The sequence below is a fragment of the Lithobates pipiens genome, unplaced genomic scaffold (genome assembly GCF_037356315.1).
Source record: "Lithobates pipiens isolate NorthernLeopardFrog02 unplaced genomic scaffold, aLitPip1_a1.2 Scaffold_28, whole genome shotgun sequence".
Lineage (NCBI taxonomy): Eukaryota > Metazoa > Chordata > Amphibia > Anura > Ranidae > Lithobates > Lithobates pipiens.
Genome location: NW_027507789.1, coordinates 201,631,087 through 201,656,317, shown reverse-complemented (window position 1 = coordinate 201,656,317; position 25,231 = coordinate 201,631,087). Strand labels below are relative to the sequence as shown.

General features: G+C 46.7%; 1 protein-coding gene across 2 annotated transcripts in view; it reads right to left on the bottom strand.

The window, feature by feature from the left end:
• The window catches only part of OSBPL2 (oxysterol binding protein like 2), a 195,144-nt gene that overhangs the window by 100,312 nt on the left and 69,601 nt on the right, over positions 1-25,231 (bottom strand). The window contains exon 1 of one of the 2 annotated variants that reach the window (XM_077460284.1): positions 16,609-16,758. The exons of the other annotated variant lie outside the window; for it this stretch is intronic. The gene's annotated coding sequence lies outside the window, so the exon portion shown is untranslated. Of the gene's footprint in view, positions 1-16,608; positions 16,759-25,231 lie in introns of those variants that run through there. 2 annotated transcript variants of the gene reach the window in all.

Below are 25,231 nucleotides of genomic sequence, written 5' to 3'. Positions count from 1 at the left end.
ACACACCCCTCCATCCCTAAACACTTACCTGGCTTCTGTCTCTGCTCACTTTCTGCCTTAACTATTACCATCAGCCTTCCCTAAATCTCCAAATTCCTGTTTTTACTGCTGTGATCCGGATGGTTGCACCCGGATGATATACAGCTGCAGGCATCACCCGCTACCGTTTTTTAGCGCTGATGATCGGCTCTCTTGTAATAGGAATCGGAGTGGGTAACTAGCCACTCGACTGCTACTACAAGGAGCACAAGGGGACGTCTGCCCCTCTCCCATCACTTTCCGCAGCTCTCTCAGGCTCTCCTGTCCCACTGGCAGACCTGAGTTACTAGTCGCTACGTGTGCTGGCTGGCCGGAGACCCATAACAAAGCTGGAATCGGCTTTGATTGGGTCTCTGCTATGGTAACCCGGAAGCGATGACATGACATCACTTCTGGTTTACCTGGCTGTCAACGCACCATTTTTTGAACATTGAAAGCATTCAAAAATGCTGATCTTAGCGTTTTGTATGCTTTCAGGGGCAGAGGAGGGATTTGGGGGCTTTACTGACCCAAGATCCCTCCATGCCTATTGCTGTCACAAGGATGTTTACATTCCTTGTGACAGCAATTAAAGAGGATGGCCGGTTTTGAAAAAAAAAAAAAAATAATAATTAAAAGTCAGCAGCTGCAAACACTGTAGCTGCTGACTTTTAATAAGCACACTTACCTGTCCAGGGCACCCGCGATGTCGGCCGCCCGAGGCTGACCCGTCCCGTGGTCTCGGGTCCCGGCGCCGCCATTTTGGCTAAGGGAAACAGGCAGTGGAGCCTTGCGGCTTCACTGCCAGTTTCCTACTGCGCATGCGCGAGTCGCGCAGCGCTTTGTGAATGGGACGCGCTGTGTTCTGGGACACACAGTTCCCAGAACACAGCGTGACCCATTACCCAGAAGATGCCGCATGGAGGAGAGAAGAAAGAAGATCTCCGCGGAGGAGGAAGAGGCAGATTAGGATGATGTGCCTAGCAACAACAGGCATTTCTGGTAAGTTAAAAAAAAATCATTTTTTTTTTAATGATTTTTTTCTTATTTTTAATGTATTTTTTTTTCAGGGTGGCCCGCCACTTTGAAGTGATAAAAATTGAAAGCAACAGTGTAAAAAAAAAAAAAAAATAATAATAATACGGTAATAATAATAATATATATATATATATATATATATATATATATATATATATATATATATATATATATATATATATATATATTTATTTATTTATATATTATTTTTTTTTTTTATTTATTTAAAAATAAAATAAAAAATGTTGTGCCCTCGTCCGCTCCCATGCTAGCGCGCAAAGGTAAACACGTGTCGGTCCCACACGCATGCAAAAAGTGATAGTCCCACATGCGAAGTATCGCCGTGAATGTCTAATCATGGGTTATAATTCTAGCACTAGACCTGTGGATCTGTAGATATAAAGTGGTAAGCTGTAAAAACTTTTAAAATGTTGCCAATAGTAAAATATACGCCGTTTGTCACGTTGCGTGGGCATGCGCAATTTTAAAACATTATATGTTTGGTATCGATTTACATTTTTACAAAAATTATGTATTGTGGCTTTTTTTTTTTGCATTAACCACTTGCCGCCCGCCCTATTACAAATTGACGGCGGCAAAGTGGTTTCATTATCCTAACCGGACGTCATATGACATGATTAGGATAATGAGCCGCTGCGCGCCCCCGGGGGCGCGCATCGCGGCGATCGTTGTTGCGGGGTGTCAGTCTGACACCCGGTGTCTTGTCAAATAGGGTCCTCCATCAGATGCTGTCCTCTGCGTACTGCGCATGCGCAGTACACAGGAGCACAGATTCCAAAAATTGCCGAGGACGAACGGCGCCTGCGCCGTGAGTCCAGGTTCTATCCCCACTATCCAAGTGGACATAGAGTTAGAATAAAAAAGAGCCGAGCGCAGCGAGGCCGAGCCCGAAGCGTGGCGAGCGAAGCTCGCCCGCGAGGGGCCCTCTAAAATTCTAAACCCTATGTCCGCTTGGATAGTGGGGCTACCTCCTCCACTCACGGCGCAGGCGCCGTTCAGCTTCGGAGATTTTCCGAAGCTTCGTCTGCTCCGTACTGCGCATGCGCAGTACGGAACGGACACATATCGATGGCAGGACTCTATTAGGCAGAACACCGGCAACTACGATCTCGGTAAAGAGTCTCCGACGGAGACTCTTTACCATGTGATCAGCCGTGTCCAATCACGGCTGATCACAGTGTAAATGGGAAGAGCCGGTGATCGGCTTTCCCTCACTCGCGTCTGTCAGACGCGAGTAGAGGAGAGCCGATCGGCTGCTCCTCTGACAGGGGGGGGTCTGTGCTGATCGATTATCAGCACAGCCCCCCCGAGGATGCCCACACTGGACCACCAGGGACACCACTAGACCACCAGGGAAAAGGTAATAACAATCCATAATCCTCCCTAGACCACCAGGGTGCCAGTCAGCACAATGGGTGCCAATCAGTGCCCATAATGGATGCCAATCAGTGGCCACAATGGGCATCACTGATTGGCATGCATTATTGTTTGGCACTGATTGGCATCCATTACTATAACACCGATGCCGCCTATGAGTGCCCACCTGTGCCGCCTATGAGTGCCCACCTGTGCCGCCTATGAGTGCCCACCTGTGCCGCCTATGAGTGCCCACCTGTGCCGCCTATGAGTGCCCACCTGTGCCGCCTATGAGTGCCCACCTGTGCCGCCTATGAGTGCCCACCTGTGCCGCCTATCCATGCCCACCTGTGCCGCCTATCCATGCCCACCTGTGCCGCCTATCCATGCCCACCTGTGCCGCCTATCCATGCCCATCCGTGCCAGCTATCAGTGCCAATTTGTGCCACCTATCAGTGTCCGTCCGTGTCGCCCATCCGTGTCGCCCATCCGTGTCGCTCATCAGTGCCGCCTATCAGTGCCACTTCATTGGTGCCACATTGGTGCCCATCAGTGCCACCTTATCAGTGCCCATCAGTGTAGCCCCATCAGTGCCCATCAGTGAAGGAGAAAACATACTTATTTACAAAGTTTTGAAACTGAAACAAAAAAAAACATTTTTTTTTTCAAAATTTTCGGTATTTTTTTTATTTGTAGCGCAAAAAATAAAAACCGTGGAGGTGATCAAATACCACCAAAAGAAAGCTCTATTTGTGGGAAAAAAATGATAAAAATTCATTTGGGTACAGTGTAGCATGACCGCGCAATTGTCATTCAAAGTGCGACAGCGCTGAAAGCTCAAAATTGGTCTGGGCAGGAAGGTGTTTAAGTGCCCTGTATTGAAGTGGTTAAAATAAAAAAATAAAAAGTGTATTTTTTCCCAAAATTCCATCTGAAAAACAGCTGCACAAATACCGTGTGACATGAAAATGAGCAAAACCCAACAATTTATTCTCTAGGGCCTCTGCTTTACAAATATGTAATGTTTGGGGGTTTCAAGTTTGTTACATGTAAACAAAAAAGCGCCAGAAAATGCCTGGCCTTCAAGTGGTTAATGTTACTTTATTATTTATTTAGGTTAAACACTTCCCGACCAGCGCACGACGATGTACGTCGACAGAATGGCACGGGCAGGCATATTGGCGCACATGTACGTCCAATATTCGTTGCCGCCGTGCCATCGGGAGCGCGCCGCTGGCGGCGCGCTCCCGCGCTGGTCGGGGCCCCCGTGAGTCCGGTCACGGGACCCGCAGACTCGATCGCCGCGGGCATCCCCGCGATCGTCTCACGGAGCGGCCGAATGGAGGAAATGCTGTATAAACAACATTTTTCCATTCTGCCTAGCAACTAGTGACGCTGATCTCTGCTCCATGTGATTGGAGCAGAGATCAGTGTTCACTAAATGAAAGCCCAACCCCCCCACAGTTAGTAACACACCCCTAGGAACACTTAACCCCTACACTGCCACCCACTGGTTAACCCTTTCACTGCCAGTGTCATTTACACAGGAATCACTGCATTTATATAGCAGTGATTACTGTATAAATGACAATGGTCCCAAAAATGTGTCAAAAATGTCCGATGGGTCCCCCATAATGTCGCAGTCACAATAAAAATCGCAGATCGCCGCCATTACTAGTAAAAAAAAAAATTAGTAATAAAAATGCTATAAAAACTATCCCTATTTTGTAAACGCTATAACTTTTGCGCAAACCAATCAATAATCGCTTATTGCGATTTTTTTTACCAAAAAAATGTAGAAGAATACGTATCGGCCTAAACTGAGGGAAAAAAATGTTTTTTTATATATTTTTGGGGGATATTTATTACCGTATATACTCGAGTATAAGCCGAGATTTTCAGCCTCTTTTTTGAGGCTGAAAGTGCCCCCCTCGGCTTATACTCGAGTCATCGCCGTCTGACTGCTCGATCAGCGTATCGAGCAGACAGACGGCGGACATACTACAATTTGAAAGCCGCGCCTCCGCCTCCGCCTGTGATAGGCGGAACACTGAATTTCCCAGCAGCCTGTGTTCCGCCTATCACGGACATCGTCTCATCCTCGTCCGTAGTACGAGGATGAGACGATGTCCGTGATAGGCGGAACACAGGCTGCTGGGAAATTCAGTGTTCCGCCTATCACAGGCGGAGGCGGAGGCGGAGGCGCGGCTTTCGAATTGTAGTATGGCCGCCGAGGCACCGACGAAGAGCGGCGATCCTGGCAAGGCACGGGACGGGACGGAGGCAAGGCACGGCATGGGACGGGACGGAGGCAAGGCACGACACGGGACGGAGGCAAGGCACGACACGGGACGGAGGCAAGGCACGACACGGGACGGAGGCAAGGAGGCAAGGCACGGCACGGCACGGGACGGAGGCAAGGAGGCAAGGCACGGGACGGAGGCTCGGGACACAGGTAGGCTGGACACACACACACACACACACACACACACACACACACACAGGGATGGATGGATGGAGACACACACACACACAGGGATGGATGGATGGATGGACACACACACACACAGGGATGGATGGATGGACACACACACACACAGGGATGGATGGATGGATGGACACACACACACACACACAGGGATGGACGGACACACAGGGATGGACGGACACACAGGGACGGACACACACACAGGGATGGACGGACACACAGGGACGGACACACACACAGGGATGGACGGACACACAGGGACGGACACACACACAGGGATGGACAGGCATGTCTCACCCTCGGCTTATACACGAGTCAATAAGTTTGCCAGTTTTTTTGGGGGTAAATTGGGGGCCTCGGCTTATATTCGGGTCGGCCTATACTCGAGTATATACGGTATTACAAAAAGTAAAAAATAATGCGTTTTTTTCAAAATTATCGCTCTATTTTTGTTTATAGCGCAAAAAATAAAAACCGCAGGTGTGATCAAATACCACCAAAAGAAAGCTCTATTTGTGGGAAAAAAAGGACGTTAATTTTGTTTGGGAGCCACGTCGCACGACCGCGCAATTGTCAGTTAAAGCGACGCAGTGCCGAATCGCAAAAAGTGGTCTGGTCTTTGACCAGCAAATTGGTCCGGTCTGAAAGTGGTTTTAAGGTCCTGTTCACAGCACTGGCAGGCTTGCCACATTAACTATGTAATGCATCAAATAGTCTTTCTTCAAAACTTCTTTTATACCAAAACATATCCTGCTAAGCTTACTGTATTTCTTGGGGGGGGAAAAAAACCCCCATGGCATAATATGGGACTCAAAGATTGTCACACAGGGCAGACAATGGGGTTGATTTATGAAATCTGGAGTGTACGAAATCTGGTGTAGCACTAAATGGCAGCCAATCAGCTGCTAACGTCTGCGTGTTCAAATTATAATTTTGTCAAACCTTAGGAAAAAGCCAATTGGTTTCTATGCATAACTGCACCAGATTTTGCACTCTCCCGTTTTAGTAAATGAACCCAATAACTGACCAGGTTGATGCACAGATGATGGCTGCTCAACTTCCTGGTAAGGTCTGGGTAGGCAGGAAAATTGATGGTAGCTAGCCCAGTTACACAATCGATTGGCAGCACAGCTCTCCTATGTGACATGATTGGAGAAGAGAGGGGAGGGCTAGCTGTTAAGTACTGTGTTGATTGGCCATCACTGATCACATGTCCTTGAAACACTCCGATTGGCTCATTTAACTTTGCCTGTGATCTAAACTAATGACAGCTTGATCACAAGCAATCAACGGGATGCACTGGCTGTTTTTAAAAGGTGCTCCAGAAGACTGTGTCCAACAACCAGTTTGCTTTTTTTTGTTTGCTTTTCCTTTATGAAAAGCAAACAAAATGTTTGATTACTTATGGTTGGGTCTCAACCTCTGTCACTGTTCAGAAAATATAAAGATCTGTGAAAAAGAAATCCATATCCTGAGCTCTATATCTATAGGTATAAACTGCACACAGAATCAGAAATCAGTATTTTCTCGTGGTGAGGTCCTTTAAATGCCAACCTGGATCGAGTTCCCATCTCAAAGGGCCCTCTTAATTCTTTCAAGGACAGTGAAGGTTGGTAGTAAGAAGCGCCGGATATCCAATGAAATGCAAGTTGGAAGGTGAATTTGTTGTTTATTGAAAGAAGCAACAAGTTAAAACAAGCCAACGTGTTTCAGGAGAACAAAGACTCCTCCTCAGGGCTGCTGCTGTATGCTCATGGTGAATGGGGAAGAATCCCAAACAAATGCGTCTTTAAACACACAAGATCAGAATAATATGTGTCCATTGTGTTAGCAGAGCCAGCATAGCTAACACATATGGTTTAAAGGGAGATTTCACCTTTACAGAAAATTCTGTAAGGTGAACTTACACCGGACCCCCACCTTATCCCACCCGGTCCCTGGCAGAAGAGGAGAGAAAGCCACGGAGATTTCAAATCCCCGAACCGGTAAAGCGGCGATAATAATGTGTCAGTGTGGGAGATCGCCGGCCTCAGGTACAGCGGAACCAGGTGGGATGGGGAGTGGGTCCTGTTTAAGTTCACCTTACAGATTTTCTGTAAATTTGAACTTACACTTTAAATAAAGGGACTCTATGGATGGTATAGTAACCAACAATAGTTATTAATCGTGTACGACTCAAGCTGTACAACATAGATGGATCGAAATTTGGCCGAAGCAGGGACCTGTTGAATTTCAATCAATCTATTGCCGCTGCCATTCGTGAGAACGCTACATAAAATGTGTTCATTTAAAAGCTGCAGGCAACTGGTGGCGGAGCGGATCAGAGTATTCTAAAAGCAGAGTCTTTGTGTCAGAATACAATAACACAGTGGAATCTACCTTGATTCTGTGGATGGGGGAATCCATTCAATCAGCCCAGCGGTTGACCGAAAGAAAAATTGGATACATCTATGACCAGCTTCATAGGACACCTCAAATCTGCATGGAATAAGGATGCTGTCTGAGGACGTAAATTAAAAATTTTCCCTTAAGCCTTTCACATGGGGCAGATCCGCTCAGCGGGAGGATTGATCCGTTAATCCCCACTGAGCTGGCAGATGATAACAAGTCCGTCTTTGCTCACTGTGCTGGGACGAACCTGTAAGATGGTAAGATCTGATGAAAACGAACAGCATGTCCGTTAACATCTGATCTGCTGGGCGGATGGCAAACGTATCGCCATCTGTCCGTTTTCAGTGGATCTTGTCGGATCAGATGGCAGGCGGGTGTCAGCAGACATCTCCGCTGACATCCGCCTGTCCATACAAGTCAATGGGTGCCCCACTCAGATCAGCCTGAAAAATGGACAGGTGGATCTTTGCGGACCGATTGTGTAAAAGGGGCCTAAAGCAAATCTATGGTGACAGTACACCCTTTCATTCTGTAACATCTGCATTGTCATAACAATACAAGCAATGATTACATTTGACAATTCAATCTAAGTTTACTTGAAATGTCGTATCTGCTCCCTATCTGCTGGCCATCTCTTTCTACAACTTCCTGGATCTCCCGCATGCTTTAGCGTCTCCTCTGCTGTTTACTTTCCATTTATAAGGACTACATATTCCGTGGTACCTTGCCGCCTACAAGCAACGATTCCTGTATCGACTACACCTCCTGAAACTCCTCTTTCTCAGCACTTCTGTAATATAGAAGGTAGGCTCTGTGACATGTGTGACACACAGTGTCTACACACAGGGCATATGAATACAAGGAATTCAAGAAAGTCAGTGTGTGGGGATCTTCAAAGCAAGTTTACAAACTTCAAGACCGTTCAGATTAATAGGAGCAGGCTAGGAATACTTCCAGTACAATGTGGAAATGAATATAGGATTTTACATTTTGATCACTTTATCTCTTATCCCAGTGACAATGTTGCCACCAGCGGTGGCCGGTCCACAAGGAGCGCAGGAGTGTCCCTCCCAGCTAGCACTAAGTGGCCATGCACTGTGCGGAGCACCGTGCCAATAGGTTTCTACCAGGTTCATCACCTCCTCACAAGCACGTGACCACATGCTGAGGACCCAATTGCCCAGTTTTACATTGTCTCTGGGTGCAGGGCTCTGCCCCCCCCCGAGCCCTCCCACCCTGCAATGGCTGCGAATTGGCATGAGCCATTCAGAGAGATGACACCCTCTTCATAACTAACAGGTCAGCCGAGGGGGGCATGGGCCATTCAGAGAGACGCCACCCTCTTCATAATGGACAGGTCAGCCGAGGGGGCCGTGGGCCATACAAAGATGCCACCCTCTTCATAATTGACAAGTCAGCCGAAGGGGGGCGTGGGGCATAAAGAGACGCCACCCTTTTCATAATTGACAGGTCAGCCGAAGGGGGGCGTGGGGCATAAAGAGACGCCACCCTTTTCATAATTGACAGGTCAGCCAAAGGGGGTGTGGGCCATTCAGAGAGGCGCCACCCTCTTAATAACTGACCGGGGACAGGTAAACTAATGGCAGTACTGTGTACACGGAGGATGGATTAGAGAGGACAGCAGCCTGGAGACTGAGGGGAGAGACTGGAGGAGTGGCCTGCTTTATAGACAGTCCAGGGCCATCCACCACCCCCCCCCCCAAATTCATTCAGCACCACCCGCCACTGGTTGTCACCAAGGCAGAAAGGGGGGAAGAAATATCCCAAAAGATTGCCAGACTGCAGTAAAACCCTTCCCCGCTCTGTACAAAACATTGGATGGAGTTGCAGTTTAAAAACGGCAGTGATCCCAAATTCAGAAACGTAACATAGGACTTCCAGCTGCTCTAAATTGAACAGGAGACTACAGTATCCATTGATCTAAATGATGGAAAGGCCTGCATTTCTCTAATGCGCTGAAGATGTTTCTCGCACAGAAGAGCCCCGTTTTGAATTACACAGAGCCCTGTGACTGGCTAGATCACCAATTCCTGACCATGGTAGAAAACGGAAGAAAAAAAAAAAAAGAGCAATGTCACCATTTGCCTCGTCTCTATTACACGTCACTTATAGTTTGATTAAGACACCAGACAGGTTTCTCCACATCTCTGTTAATAAGAACAGGCCAGATAACTTTCTACATTCAGAGTGATTAGTCATCACACAGCGGGCAATAAAGACTGTCAGGTACAGCTTTAGAAAACAGAGCGGTTATCTACATAACTAACTTTAACAATGTAACCGCTGTGTGACATATTCATCGAAACCTGTGCTGACAGATGGCGGCCCACAGCATTGACCTCCGACTTTAAAATTATTAGTTGCCTGGCTCTGCCTGAACCAGATCATACTTCAATCCAAATCTCTAGAATGGGAAAAAAAGAAGAAAAAAAGAAAAGAAAACATTTGGCTTTAAATGCACTTTAACTCAAAAGGACATCAAGCAGTGGAGGACTATAACTTACCACAGAATTGGTTTGCATTCACTGGAGACCACAGGCATGCGCACAGGGTGTGCTGGGTGTGTCTGGGCACACATTCACACTGTGTAGTGCCGATTCCCCCTGCTTACTGTCTCTTCTCTCCCCCCCCCCCCCCCCGAGCAGTGCTGCCAGATTTTCTGCTCTCCTCAAGGGGCTGATAAATATTTCAATTAACCAGCCTCTTCTTTTTCTGAACAATCAGTGAGTGATCTGTACCAATTGCTCCTGCCTTCATTCTTAACTGAAGCATAGTAAACTCGGTTTACTGTAGGCTGCAGAGAAATGGACTGGGGAATCTCTGCTCAGTTCCTTTCTTCGTCTCAAAAGTGATACATCAGGGGACTTTTTAGACCAGGCGTCTCAAACTGGCGGCCCTCCAGCTGTTGCGAAAATACAAGTCCCATGAGGCATTGGAAGGCTGACTGTTACAAGCATGACTCCCACAGACAGAGGCATAATGGGACTTGTAGTTTTGCGACAGCAGTAGGGCCGCCAGTTTGAGACCCCTGGCTTAGACCATTGATATTTCAAAGCAAGCCCTATAATAGGATTCCTACAAAAAAAAAAAAAAAATACTGACACTGTCCACTGGTCTGATATATATGCATGCCTTTGTGGTCTGGGGTGCCCCCCAATGCTGCAGACCAAGACAAAAAAACTGATTTTCCAGAAAGCCATTGTGTATTAAAAAAAAAAAAAAAAAAAAAAAAAAGACAAATGCAGACAGTCAACCTGAAGGAATTTGTGTTGTCAGTTGTAATTCCTTAGCCTGACACCAGAAGACACCAAGCGATACAAGGATAAAACAATATGGCATTACGGGCCACATCACCATTTTTCTACACTTTTCATAAACAGATTCCAACCCTGCTCCCTAATTAACTGCTTGCCGACCCACCACAGGGCGACTTATGATAGACACTGTAACACACCTGTATGTCGCAGATATCTTCTGGGTTTGGGGCACATGCATGCACCCCTGACCACCAGCTCTGCCATGATGCAACACAGCGGTACTTACTCTGCACATCTTGGCCAATGAGACCTGCTGATTGGCCAAGTGTCCAATCACAGCCCAGTACCCTGTGTGGTGGCAATCAACACAGGGCTCTGTACAGAGGGAACAATTCCTCTATTTCTTATCCCTGCAAAGCAGGGATAAGAAACAAAGAGATCTTTAGTAAAAAATCAGCACACATTACACATTGTTAGGCACACATTTAACCCCTTGATCACCTGCGATGTCAACTCCTTTCCAGCAAGTGACATTGCTGAGAGAGCCGTCATGTTCCTCCGTCTTTTTTTTCCACGTTTGCTCACTCCGGCTATGTGACTGGCCGGAGCCGCGATTATTTCATTCTCATGCATGTATGTGCGGAACTCTTAGTTCTGGCACTGAGCTCTTTAGCATGCCAGAACTTCAGAGCGCATGCACCAGTGATGTCACTGGCTGCATGCAGGGTGAATATCTCCTAAATCGCGCACGTTTAGGAGACATTAATTTGACCTACAGGTAACCCTTATCATAGGCTTACCTGTAGGTAAAAATGACCAAGCAGGTTTACAACCGCTTTAATGGGATTTTTATTTATTTTTTCCCCTACTAAAGACATGTAGCAGAATACATTTTGGCCTAAATGTATGAGGAGATTTGATGCCATGTACAGGATTTATAACAGAAAGTAGAAAATATCGGGAGGGGGTTTCAAAAAATGTTTTAGTTTAATTCACAAGAAATAAAAAATAAACGCAGTGGTGATCAAATACCACCAAAAGAAAGCTCTATTTGTGTGAAAAAAAATTATAAAAATATAAATTGGGTACAGAGCTGTGTGACTGTGCAATTGTCAGTTACAGTAGCGTAGTGCCGAATATCAAAAAAATGCTTTGGTCATGAAGGGGGTAAAACCTTCCGGAGGTCAAGTGGTTAAAGTACACTGTTGTTGAGTGGTCAGCAGTGGAAAATGTAGGATTCTGAAGCCTTTTATACTTTTTTTTTTTTTTAAGTTGTTTAGGTGAAGCAGCCAATCAGATGCATACAGGTAGCTGCATAGTGATTATTGACTGACTCAGCAAAAACATACATGCCACTTGTTCCAATTGCTGTCTATCCAAACACCATGCTGCAGGTGACAATCTCTTAGATACCGAAACTGTATTCTTACCAACAATTACATTGCACCTTTGTTTTCCTTTTCTAGCATCAGACAGAGTGGGGAAGAGTTACAACCTCTGTCAGGTTTGTATTGTTGTCGGTGTCCCTGTTAGGGAGACTTGCTTTTACTTCTTGTCTCAAAGACAAGGTTGTCACCCTAGCAGGAAGTTACAGAAAATGTCCAAACAGTTGGATGTTTTAGCCTTCCCAGGTCTACTTAGAAGTGGTGATTTTACTGTTGTTGTATCGCTGTTCGGGTATTTTCACACTGCTCTGTAGCTAAATGGCAGTAAAAACGAATATGCGGTTTTACAGCCATTTTGATATGTTTCAGATGCGTTTCCTGTGCATTTCTGGTGCTTTTCTGGGTTGCCTGCATGTGTGAAAAATAGGACTCAAAAAACGCACCAAAAAACAAAAATCGCTGTTTGTTTATTACCGCAATTTTGCAGAGATTTCCATACATTTCCATGGGAAGCTGCATTTCTAGTACAGGTTTCAAAACCGCACTAAAGATGCAGCATGCAGGACTTTTCAAAACGCAATGCACCTGTAATGCAGTGGTGTGAAAAGTCCCAAAGGATTTAAAGGGAAACATTTTTTCTTGCGTTTTGCTTGCAAGCAAAAACGTATCCGTGTGAAAGGGTCCTTAAAGCGGAGTTCCAACCATATAAAAGTCAGCAGCTACAAAAAGTGTAGCTGCTGACTTTTATTAACCTGACCCATGGTCCAGCGATGAGGGTGCATGAAGCCCCGCTCCTCTTCCCTCCTCTCCGCGATGCCAACATTCTAACTGTGGGCACCTGGCTGTGGCTTCACAGCCGGGTGCGCACTGCGCATGCGCGAGCGCGTTGTAAATGGCCAGGCAATCTTCTGGGACCTGTCATGTATCACAGAAGCTTGCAGGGAGGGAGGGGGAGATGTGAACTTCCTTCTGGCGCCAGGGGAGGAAGTGGGAGCTGGGTACTTATAACCACCTGCCATAACCCATTGAGGCATGGACTCCACAAGACCTCTGAAGGTATGCTGTGGTACCTGGTACCAACCTGTCAGTAGTAGATCCTTTAAAGCGGAGTTTCACCCAAAAAAAAATTGAAAGTCAGCAGCTACAAATACTGCAGCTGCTGACTTTTAATATATGGACACTTACCTACCGATGTCCTCACCTGAAGCTGATCTGTCCCTCGGTTCCCGGATGGAGGCGCCGGCATCTTTTGTAAGGGAATAAGGAAGTTAAGCCTTGCGGTTTTACATCCTGGTTGCCTGTCGTGCTGCGCAATCCAACTGGTCTCTGTCTTCCCAGATTTGTGTGTCTCCAAGAAGACAGCGGGGGAAACGGAGGAGGGGTCAGACATTGCGTAGATAGCCACAACGATCTATGCCCGGAAGTGGGAGCAAATACCGGGATTATACAGGTATCTGCTCCCCCTCCCCCCTGAAAGGTGCCAAATCTGACACCGGAGGGGGGGGGGGAGGAATCCGAAAAGCAGAAGTTCCATTTGTGGTACCAAGCCGTCAGCAATAGATCCTTTAAGTCCTGTAAATTGGGAGGTGGGGCCTCCATTGATCAGACTTGTTTTTCCAGCACATCCCACAGATGTTCGATTAGATTGAGATCTGGAGAGTTTGGAGGCCACCTCAAACCATATTTGAATTTAGCAGACCAGCCACCTTCTGCCATTGCTCCATGGTCCAGTTCTGATGCTCACGTGTCCATTGTTGGCACTTTTGGCTGTGGACACGGGTCAGCCTTATCATCCTGACCGATCTGCGGCTACGAAGCCCCATACACAACAAACTGCAATACACCTTTCTATCAACCTTTACAGCAATTTAAGCTCCAGTAGCTCTTCTATTGGATTGGACTACACAGGCCAACCTTCGCTCCCCACATGCATCAATGAGCCTTGGCCACCCATAACCTTGTTGCCTGTTTTCCTTCTTTGGATCACGTTTGGTAGGTCCTGACTAGGGTTGTCCCAATAAAGATACTAGAGTCGGTGCAGATATTGAGCAATTTTCAGAGTGCTCGTACTTGGGCAAATACTCCGATGCTTAATCAGATACCTGAACAGTCAGGGGTGATCGGTGCGGTGCTGGAGAGGAGTTACAATCACCAATCTCCCTGTATACATTTCACTAAAGCAGTTGACAGCCGCTTCTTCTCCTCTCCCTCCCGCAGCTTTCAGCTGCTTTATTGAAATGTATACAGCGAGATTGGCGATTGTAACTCCTCCCCAGCGCTGCACCGATCACCCCTGCCGGTGCCCCATATCCTCCTTCAGTCCCCCTCCGTACGCCTCGGCCCCCCTGCGTGCTTGATCAGGATGGAGAGCGGAGGAAGGAGCTGGTAAATATGTCATTTACCGGCTGCTTCCTTTTCAAAATTCACAGAGTTAGTAATCATTGACCGTTGATTCATGACTGTCACTGAGCAACGTAAACTGTGTTTACAATGTCTCAGTTTATGAATGGAGAGGAGCCTCTGTCTCCTCTCCATTCATCTTCAGTGGAACTGAGGCTGCACAGAAAGGGACTGGGGAATCTGTGTCCTCAGTCCCTTTCCCTGTCTAAAAAGGGAGAGGTCAGAGGTCTTTTAAGACCCCTGATATCTCACCAAAGCCATTCCAAACAGGGCTAAAAATAAAATAAAAAAAATAAATAAAAAAGATTAGAATTGTAACAAATATTGAAAAGGTTAAATTGTTTAAATAATAAAAAGTAAAAAAAAAAAAAAAAAACAAACACACACAGAAACACTCCCCCACACCAAAAAAAGAAAGCATTGTAACAAACAAAAACAAATCAAAAATGGTAAATAAATAAACACTAAAAATAACAATACAAACACAGTCCACGCCTCATCAGTATTGGTGCCACTGTCACATGACAAAAAAAAAAAAAAATAATAATAATAATAATAATAATAATAATAATAATAATCGGTAATCTGCAACTTCATTTGAAATCGCACAATTTCAAAGCCACATTTCAGTGCAACTTCGGATGAGACTTGAAAGACATCTGTGCGGCTTCATACATATATGTCCATTGAAGTCGCACCTGAAAGCGCCAAAAGTAGTGTGTCGGACGTGACACTGATTGGAACGGTGCCATTGTTGGCAATAGGCTGCGACTTATCGCTCCATGTGAACAAGGGCTAACAGGAGAAGTACAGCCAAACAAGCTTTGGCTATACTTCTCCTGTGGATCCCAGGAGTGTTCCCAGATTGTTCTGCCATTTGTTCTGTACTCCTGTGATCCAAATTCAGCAGACTTAAGCCCGCTGTTGGCTGACATCACATCGCAAGTCCAGGATCGGGCAAGATCGCGTCAATGGAATCAGGATCCGCCCACATGCCTGGACCAACACCCAGCTCAGCCTCTCAGCCTGAGCCGGCCGCTCCTGCCCCCTCCACAGCACAGTGCTCCAGTAAGCGCGGGGAAGGGGAGAGCAGAGAGCCTGTGACGGACAGCAGCCCTCTTCTCTTGGAGCTCTGAGAACCGAGCGATTAGCGGTGTTTGCTCGGTTCTCAGTGCTAGTCCAGGTTTGCACAGAGTGCAGGAACAAAAGCGTGCGAGTTCAGCTGAATTTGCGCGCTCATTCCTGCACATCAGTCCAGATTTCAGAGATATCTGAGGGTTTCTGCACAGATGTCAACGGAACTCGCAACCCAAAATCGCCAAAAGTAGTACAGAAACTACTTTTGGAAATCGGTGCGACACCTCAAATGCCGCACCGCTTAGGACGGGGCCATTGTTGGCAATTGCTGTTGATTTGACAAATCGCATGTCAAATCGCACCAATGTTAACCAGAGCTTAGAGGCGGCAGGGGACAGATGCTGCATCCACCTCAGTAAGTATAACTCCACAAAAGCAAAACAAACCCATACATATCTTTTAAACAATTTTACAAAAAAGCTTCTTCTATCTCCTGACTAAGCAAATTCAATGCGCACGAGTTCCCAGCTCCGCCCACCCGCTGAAGCCAATGAGAATGCCCTTTCCTTTGCATTGTTCTTCTATTCTGCGGTGATCGTGAGACAAATAATATACCAATGGGTGATTTGGCCCTTTGGCGATCATCTCTAGCTCAGAAAAAAAAAAAGTGGGCTGGTTCACACCTATGCATTTTTTTGTGCGTTTTCAGTTTTGCAGAAACGCACTACGGTCCATTTAACATGGTTTCCTATGGGTCACATTCACATCTGTGTGTTTTGTTTTTTTTCGTTTTAGTTTTTTGGAAAGGGCCAGGGACCAGCAGGTTGTGGTTTTTTTTTGGTTCTATAGACTTCAATGGATCAAAAATGTGTATAGAAAAAAAAAAAAAACGCAAAAATGTACCTGCAATATCCATGAACTGCCACCTACATAGGAGTGAACTACAATACAGACACTTCTGATAAAGTTTGCTTTAAATGATTATACTCTGGGTGCTCCCATAGCTCTGTCCAACGATCAGCCAGCGTTGATCGTGTGTGTGGCTGACACAGACATATAACATGTGGGTTAATAAGAAATCTCTTCTATTGTAGAAAGCCGGAATAAGGCAGGAAAGTTAAAGTCCAAAGAAAGGGAATAGGAAGAGGACCTTTACCTGCACAGACTGGAGAGGTAGAGTCCAGGACAAGGCTGCTGGGCAGTGTGTGTGCTCTGCTCTCTGATAGCCGGGGCTCTGCCTGTTCAGGTGATTTGAATAGAATGTGGAAGTTCAGGTGTAGTCAGGCAGGCGGAGCAGGTAGTGTGAGCACCAACTGTTGCCAGCTCGGCATTTTAGCTCTTTGGACTCTCATAGCAACTAGACAAAAGGGAAGCCCCGTGCTGCGGCCAACAGAAGTGACACAATACAATGCGGCAAACGCTGGAATGTCATGAAATATGGGAACAGCGCAGAGCAGTGTGCTGCACAGAAAGAAAAAAAAAAGGCTGATCAATGGCACTTATCACTATTTCTATAGGTGTGGAGACTCATACAATAATACACACAATAAGGATATCAGCAGATACTTCCCATAATGCCCCACTCTATACAGGGTAGTAGTCAGCAAGCCCTCACGGACGTGCCTTTCTGAGGGCCAGTTCACACAACAAAAATGCACTCCAGATCTGTTCCGGGAGCGTTCCTGCAATCACTTTTAATCACTTGAAGATCACGCTTTTTCGGACACTTTTTGTTTACAAGTTGAAATCAGTATTTTTTGCTAGAAAATTACTTCTAACCCTCAATCATCTTTTATTTATTTATTTTTTTCTAGCAGAGACCCTAGAGAATAAAATGGCGACTGTAGCATTTTTTTTAATGTCACATGGTATTTACGCAGCAGTTTTGCAAAAGCAATTTTATTTGGAAAAAAATGCACTTTAAAGCGATAGTAAACCCGCATATTTTTTTTTTTTTAAACCTGTGTAGCGGCGGCTCCTGAAGAGCATGCGCTATGCGTTTTTTTTTTTTTTTTTATTAAAGTTGCCTAAACTGCAGTTTGGTTTGGGTATATTTGTCTAAATTGGACCTCTGAATCAGTCTGACTGGACTGCGAGATGTTCAGCCTGGCCACAAGGGGCACGGTCTCTTTGGGCAGGTGGGAACTATGGTCTGGTTAGGCGTTTAAGTTACTCTCTTTCGGAGTCAGGTCAGTGGGAGTGGCCCTCTCGCTGTGCCCTCTGGGAGAGGGTACTTAAGATGCGGACGTCACGTGCTTTGGGGTTTCGGTCCAGTATGATGTGCTGATTACATGGTCCTGGTCCTCCTAACCAGCCCCAAGGAAGGCTATGGCCTGGGGTGCGGATACACCCGACTTTAATGTCTCGGGCCTGGCTAGCCCGAGGCAAGGAAACTAAAGGAGGATTTTGAGGTGGTGGGTTGCGTCTCTGGTTTGGGAGAGACCCAGTGTACTTCAAGCATTCCAGGGGAGGACTCTTTAGAAGAACACCATGTACGGGTTGGTTTTATTAACAAGAGCCTGGAAGGGCCGAAGTAACCAAGAGAATCCGGTCTTTTGGATATCGCCAAGCAGGCAGAAAGATCCAGGTATCCTACAAGTGTTCTAAAGCTTAGTTTCCGTACACGTTCTGCAACGTCTGTGACAAAGACTTTGTTCCTGAGTAAGCACCAAGTTGGCTGCTAGTCCTTGAGAGAGAGGGACTGTCCAACTCCAGTGATCATCCAGCTGCGAATGGCTGTTTTCTGGATGCAGTCAAAGTAAGCAAGTTCTTTAATGTTTTGGGGATTTGACATTAAGAGTACCTGAACTTTCCTTTTCCAACCCTCTGATCCCAAGTTGAAAGACTGTTCAATTGTCTGAGTGTTACAAATAAAATGCATTCAAGTGGATCTATTGTCAGTCTCAAGTTACTGGGCTATCTACCACGGGACATCCCCTAGACGTGCAACAAGGAGAACGGAGGGTAACGGTAAGCCCAACAATAACCAGCAGCTCCTTCGGGGGTTAGTGCTACACCTGTAAGGCAAAAGGCATGAAATACTCATCTTAGAACGAGGCGTCGGCAGGTGATCTCGGTCCACGCCGAAGGAGCTGACATTTTCCCTCGGCGTGTCTTCCGCGTATCGTGGCTCCGGCGCTGTGAGTGGCCAGAGCCGCGATGTCACCCCTGTGCATGTGTGTGGGAGACTTCTCTTTCTGGCAAGGTCCAGCCGCTGAAATCAGCAGCTGCATGCAAAGGGAATATCTCCTAAACCGTACAGGTTTAGAAGATATTCTTTTTACCTACAGGTAAAAGTAAAAGTGGAAAAACTTACTTTACTACCGCTTAAATGAAATAATAATAAAAAATAATTAAAAAAACACAAAGTTACCCCAATTTTTGTATAATGTGAATGAGGATGTTACGCTGTGTAAATAGATACCCAACTTGTCACACTTTGGAATAGCAACAAACTACGGTACCTAAAAATCTCCCATAGACAACGCTTTAAATGCCCTTTAGAGTTACAGAGACGGTTTAGCGCTAGAATTATTGCTCTCGCTCCAACGTTCACAGCGATACCTCAGAAGGAGAGCTTGTACCGTTCAGCCTGGCACTGCAAATATTTCTACAGCTGCACACAATCCATTCCCATGCTTCCGTACACCCGAGACATGCCCAGGTGTCCGGATTTCACATCTGACAGCTGCTGTGGGGAAGAGGAACCCCTGCACATTGTTGGGAAGGAGTGAGGGAGGGGGAATCATATTACACCTTAAATATGGGTGTAACATTTAACATAAATCGTAAAAATTTTGTTATTGCTGGTCCCCTCCCACACATTTCTACTGGACAGTTAGGCAGCCCATCATGGCTGTCCGCCAATAAGAAGAGAGCAGACCATCACTGATGCTGCCTGGAAGTGTTGAGAGTTTTGCTTGCAAAACCAAATGATGTCATTAGTAAAGTGACGGCTATTAAATTATATGGCATTCTCTCACCTTAGAAGCAGGCCAATGTATTTATTCTGTAAGGAAAATCACAGTACCCCCTCCAGGCAATTCCTTCATCTTCCTTCCACTGCCCACACAAACCATCATTCAAGATCAGCATAGATACTTAATGTTCTTGATTGTTAATAAATGTTGTCTCACACAGATCAGCCCCCTGCTGCTTCATCTCACTGTCTGAGCTGCCACATAGTTACTGTGTACAGTCTGAGTGATCACTGAGACTGGGGGCTAGACTGAGGGTAAACCTTCCATGTGCCTGCAGCAGTGCAACTACATCATTCTCCCAGATTCTACCCTTCAGGCAGATCCAGAAAGACACTCTGCTGGAGCCCATAGGCTTTTTTATTTTTTTAAATATAATGCGCAAAGCTATTGAGCTTTTATATCTTGTTCTATATTAAAACTATAGACAGAGTTGCGAAGCTACCAATAGGTCCAATAGCAAATGAATATCAGCACAGGATGTCAAAGTACTACACCTTTAAATGAAGACAAGGGATTTCACAAATTCTATACTACAGAATTCCTTTCTACTGTGCAAAGTAAAGAAGTGTAATGATTAATCAGACAAACAATAGTCATGGGGAGATTAGGATAGGAGGCGCACCGCGCCACGTCATACAAGTACTGACTGTACAGAGCTCAGGGAAAGAATCGGATACTCGAGCACTGCGGCTTCTAGAAGCATGGGAATGGATTGTGTGCAGCTGTAGACATATTTGCAGTGCCAGGCTGAACAGTGCAAGCTCTCCTCCCGCAGTCTGTGCCCACACAGTGCAAGCTCTCCTCCCGCAGTCTGTGCCAAAACAGTGCAAGCTCTCCTCCCGCAGTCTGTGCCCACACAGTGCAAGCTCTCCTCCCGCAGTCTGTGCCCACACAGTGCAAGGCTGAACAGTGCAAGCTCGCCTCCCACAGTCTGTGCCCACACAGTGCCAGGCTGAACAGTGCAATCTCTCCTCCCAGAGTCTGTGCCCACAGTGCAATCTCTTCTCCCGCAGTCTGTGCCCATACAGTGCCAGGCTGAATAGTGCAATCTCTCCTCCCGGAATCTGAGCCCCTACAGTACCAGGCAGAATAGTGCAATCTATCCTCCCACAATCTCTGCCCATACAGTGCCAGGCTGAACAGTGCAAGCTATCCTCCAAGTCTGTGCCCACACAGAGCAATCTCTCCTCCCGCAGTCTGTGCCCATTCAGTGCCAGGCTGAACGGTGCAATCTCTCCTCCCACAATCTGTGCCCATATAGTGCCAGGCTTAACAGTGCAATCTCTCCTCCCACAGTCTATGCCCACACAGTGCAATCTCTCTTCCCACAGTCTGTGCCCATTCAGTGCCAGGCTGAATAGTGCAATCTCTCCTCCCGAATCTGAGCCCCTACAGTACCAGGCAGACTAGTGCAATCTCTCCTCCCACAATCTGTGCCAATATAGTGCCAGGCTTAACAGTGCAATCTCTCCTCCCACAGTATGTGCCCATACAGTGCAAGCTATCTTCACACAGTCTGTGCCCACACAGTGCAATCTCTCCTCCTGCAGTCTGTGCCCATACAGTGCCAGGCTGAACTGTGCAATCTCTCCTCCCACAATCTGTGCCCATATAGTGCCAGGCTTAACAGTGCAATCTCTCCTCCCACAGTCTGTGCCCAAACAGTGCCAGGCTGAACAGTGCAATATCTCCTCTTGCAGTCTGTGCCCATACAGTGCCAGTTAATTTATATTGACTTGTGCCAGGGCTTGTAATAGTTAGGTCTCAAATAAAAGAGAAAGCAACATCCTCCGTGGCCCTTTGTCAGCTTTCTAGTGCTTTCTGCATCACACTTTGGGAAATCTCGAAGCTTTCAGACAATTTAAAGAGTAACTTCACTTTTGTTACGAAAAAAAACATTCCCTTCCGGGTGATCTCTGTACATTGAAGGGATTTTATTAAACTTTATTGCAGATCCCTACCCTTTGTTATTCAGGAGAAATAGTGGTTTGCCTTTGTCAATGTGCGTGAATGAGTCTGTATCAAAGTGGTTTTATAATGATCAACCAGCTGCTTCACCTGCTGGGCTCTGAGGAAAGCTGCAGGGTCTGCATCCCTTTAGATGTGTTTTCCTATTGGAAGTATCTCACCAAAATAAAATTTGTGTTGCAGGGGATGCTCAAAATCAAATTTAATACCTAGTGCAGACATCTGGGAAAATCAGTGAGCTAATCACACAATCAGGAAATTTTCTGGGGGGCGTTCTGTATACCATCTGTGTACCGAACACCTTCAGGTTCCTGGCATTCCGCTGCTAACGGTGATATGCCATTAGTGGCGGCTTCCGTGCGCATGCGCAGGAGTGACGTCATCGCTGCTCCGGCACTGTGAGTGGCTGGAGCAGCGATACCCGGAAGAATATGGATGCATCATGCTACATGGGGCAGCGGTGACATCGATGGCTCCTATGTCAGGTAAGTGACACATAATGGGCTACTATGCGATGCGATGCATAGTAGCCCATTATGCTTTACCTTTGCAGGGAGACAAAGGAAGTAAACTCATCAGGGCTTACTTCCTCTTTAAGTGCTTTCAATAATAATCAATATTGATGAAAAAGTGCTTCCAGTTGGATGAAAATCCCCTCTGGTGACCCCACTCACCAGAGCTAATGGACCCTCAGCTTTGCAGTCCAGGGGTCAGACCAAGCTTAAGATATTTTACCTTTAAGGTTTTAGTACCTTTGCAACAGCAGCTGCGGTCTTATATGTGTATTGTTTAGTTCACATTTATTCCATTAAGCGCAAGTTATAGTTTATGTTTAAAGCCTCATGCACACGAGACGCAGTTAAACGCGCGTTCAGATGCAGTTGGACAGTTTTTTCAACTGCACCTGAACTCATTCAATGTTATCCTATGTGTCCATGCACACAGTCTCGTTTTTTTCCGTTTATATGCAGTTGCGTTTAATCTCGTTTTTCCAGAAGCAAAAAAATGCGTTCAGAAACAAAAATTTCTGCGTTTCAGACGCAAAACGCGGCAAAACGCGGTAAAACGCGGCAAAACGCCGCTACCGCGTTTAGCCGCGTTTGCGTTTATATGCGTTTTTAAAGGTGACCTTTTTTTTTACATTAAAAATCTCAAAAATGATTGCAAATGATGAAAAACCATTAGAAAAATATTTTAAACAATTGCAATTGCAAGTGGACAATCCACAACTTGTGGCAAGTGACGTGGCAAGTGGACAATCCACAACTTGTGGCAAGTGACATGGCAGGTGGCAAGTGATGTGGCAAGTGGACAATCCACAACTTGTGGCAAGTGACGTGGCAGGTGAAGTGGCAAGTGACGTGGAAAGTGGACAATAGACAACTTGTGGCAGGTGACGTGGCAAGTGACCTGGCAGGTGACGCGGCAAGTGACTTGGCAGGTGACGTGGCAAGTGGAAAATCAACAACTTGTGGCAGGTGACTGGCATGTGACGTGGCAAGTGGACAATAGACAACTTGTGGCAGGTGACGTGGCAAGTGACCTGGCAGGTGACGCGGCAAGTGACTTGGCAGGTGACGTGGCAAGTGGAAAATCAACAACTTGTGGCAGGTGACTGGCATGTGACGTGGCAAGTGGACAATCCATAACTTGTGGCAGGTGACGTGGCAAGTGACGTGGCAAGTGGACAATCCACTTGTGGAAGGTGATGTGGCAAGTGACGTGGCGAGTGGACAATCCACAACTTGTGTCAGGTGACGTGGCAAGTGGACAATCCACAACTTGTGGCAGGTGATGGGGCAAGTGATGTGGCAAGTGGACAATCCACTTGTGGCAGGGGATGTGGCAAGTGACGTGGCGAGTGGACAATCCACAACTTGTGTCAGGTGACGTGGCAAGTGGACAATCCACAACTTGTGGCAGGTGATGTGGCAAGTGATGTGGCAAGTGGACAATCCACTTGTGGCAGGTGACGTGGCAGGGGATGTGGCAAGGGATGTGGCAAGTGGACAATCCACAACTTGTGGCAGGTGATGTGGCTGGTGACGTGGCAAGTGGACAATCCACATCTTGTGGCAGGTGACGTGGCAGGTGACGTGGAAAGTGGTGTGGCAAGTGGACAATCCACAACTTGTGGCAGGTGATGTGGCTGGTGACGTGGTAAGTGGACAATCCACAACTTGTGGCAGATGGCATGCCAGGTGACGTGGAAAGTGGACAATCCACATCTTGTGGCAAGTGACGTGGCAGGTGATGTGGCAAGTGGACGTGGCAAGTGGACAATCCACAACTTGTGGCAGGTGATGTGGCAAGTGACGTGGCAGCTGACGTGGCAAGTGGACAATCCAAAACTTGTGGCAGGTGACGTGGCAAGTGACGTGGCAGGTGACGTGGCAAGTGATGTGGCAAGTGGACAATCCACAGCTTGTGGCAAGTGACGTGGCAAGTGGACAATCCACAACTTGTGGCAGGTGACGTGGCAGGTGACGTGGCAGGTGAAGTGGCAAGTGACGTGGCAAGTGGACAATCCACAACTTGTGGCAGGTGATGTGGCTGGTGACGTGTCAAGTGGACAATCCACAGCTTGTGGCAGGTGGCATGGCAGATGACGTGGAAAGTGGACAATCCACATCTCGTGGCAAGTGACGTGGCAGCTGACGTGGCAAGTGACGTGGCAAGTGGACAATCCAAAACTTGTGGCAGGTGACGTGGCAAGTGACGTGGCAGGTGACGTGGCAAGTGATGTGGCAAGTGGACAATCCACAGCTTGTGGCAAGTGACGTGGCAAGTGGACAATCCACAACTTGTGGCAGGTGACGTGGCAAGTGACGTGGCAGGTGATGTGGCTGGTGACGTGGCAAGTGGACAATCCACAGCTTGTGGCAGGTGGCATGGCAGATGACGTGGAAAGTGGACAATCCACATCTCGTGGCAAGTGACGTGGCAGTTGATGTGGCAAGTGACGTGGCAAGTGGACAATCCATAATTTGTGGCAGGTGACGTGGCAGGTGATGTGGCAAGTGGACAATCCCCAACTTGTGGCAAGTGACGTGGCAAGTGGACAATCCACAACTTGTGGCAGGTGCCGTGGCAAGTGACACGGCAAATGCAAGTGTACAACTGCTCTCTATGCTGCTGCTGCTCACTCTGATCAAAATAGCAGAAATAGTTAAAAAAAATGCTTTGAGAGCTTGGGGAGGGTCTACATGATGTTATCTTTATAAACGCGTCTAAACGCAAACGCGTCTAAACGCGACATGCAAACGCGGCAAAACGCGCGTTTCTAAACGCGCGTTTCAGCTTTTTTTTAACAGAGGTTTCATCTGCGTCTCGTGTGCATGAGGCCTAATAGTCACAGGCTGTGTCACGCTGCTCCAGCCTGTGTCTTAGAATATGAGGGAGGTGAAGCCTCCATTAATCTACGTGTAATATCCCACCCCCATTGTGTTTAGCTGGTTAGTGGGCATGGAGGAGGAAGGAAGGAAGGGGGCGGTTATTTACCACGTGTGTCTCTATAGTAACATGGGCTGCTCTGATGTGATAGGGAGGAAATTGCCTAGCATAGAAAATTGCCGATAACTGAGCATGTGCAGAGTTGCCAACACTGCTCCGCAAAATTTCTACTTGTGTTGATGAAATGGACAGAAAAGGGAGATGGAGAGCAGCAGGATCAACCAGTTTTTTTGCAGAATACAGGACATGAATCTCATAGTGACTGAGTATGAACAGCATGTCATACAGGATTTATGGATTGTTTTTTTAGGATGTGGGTTTAGTGACACGTTAATTGAACAAGCTGAAAGTTAGAAGAGGAGTATGCGCAGCTGCACC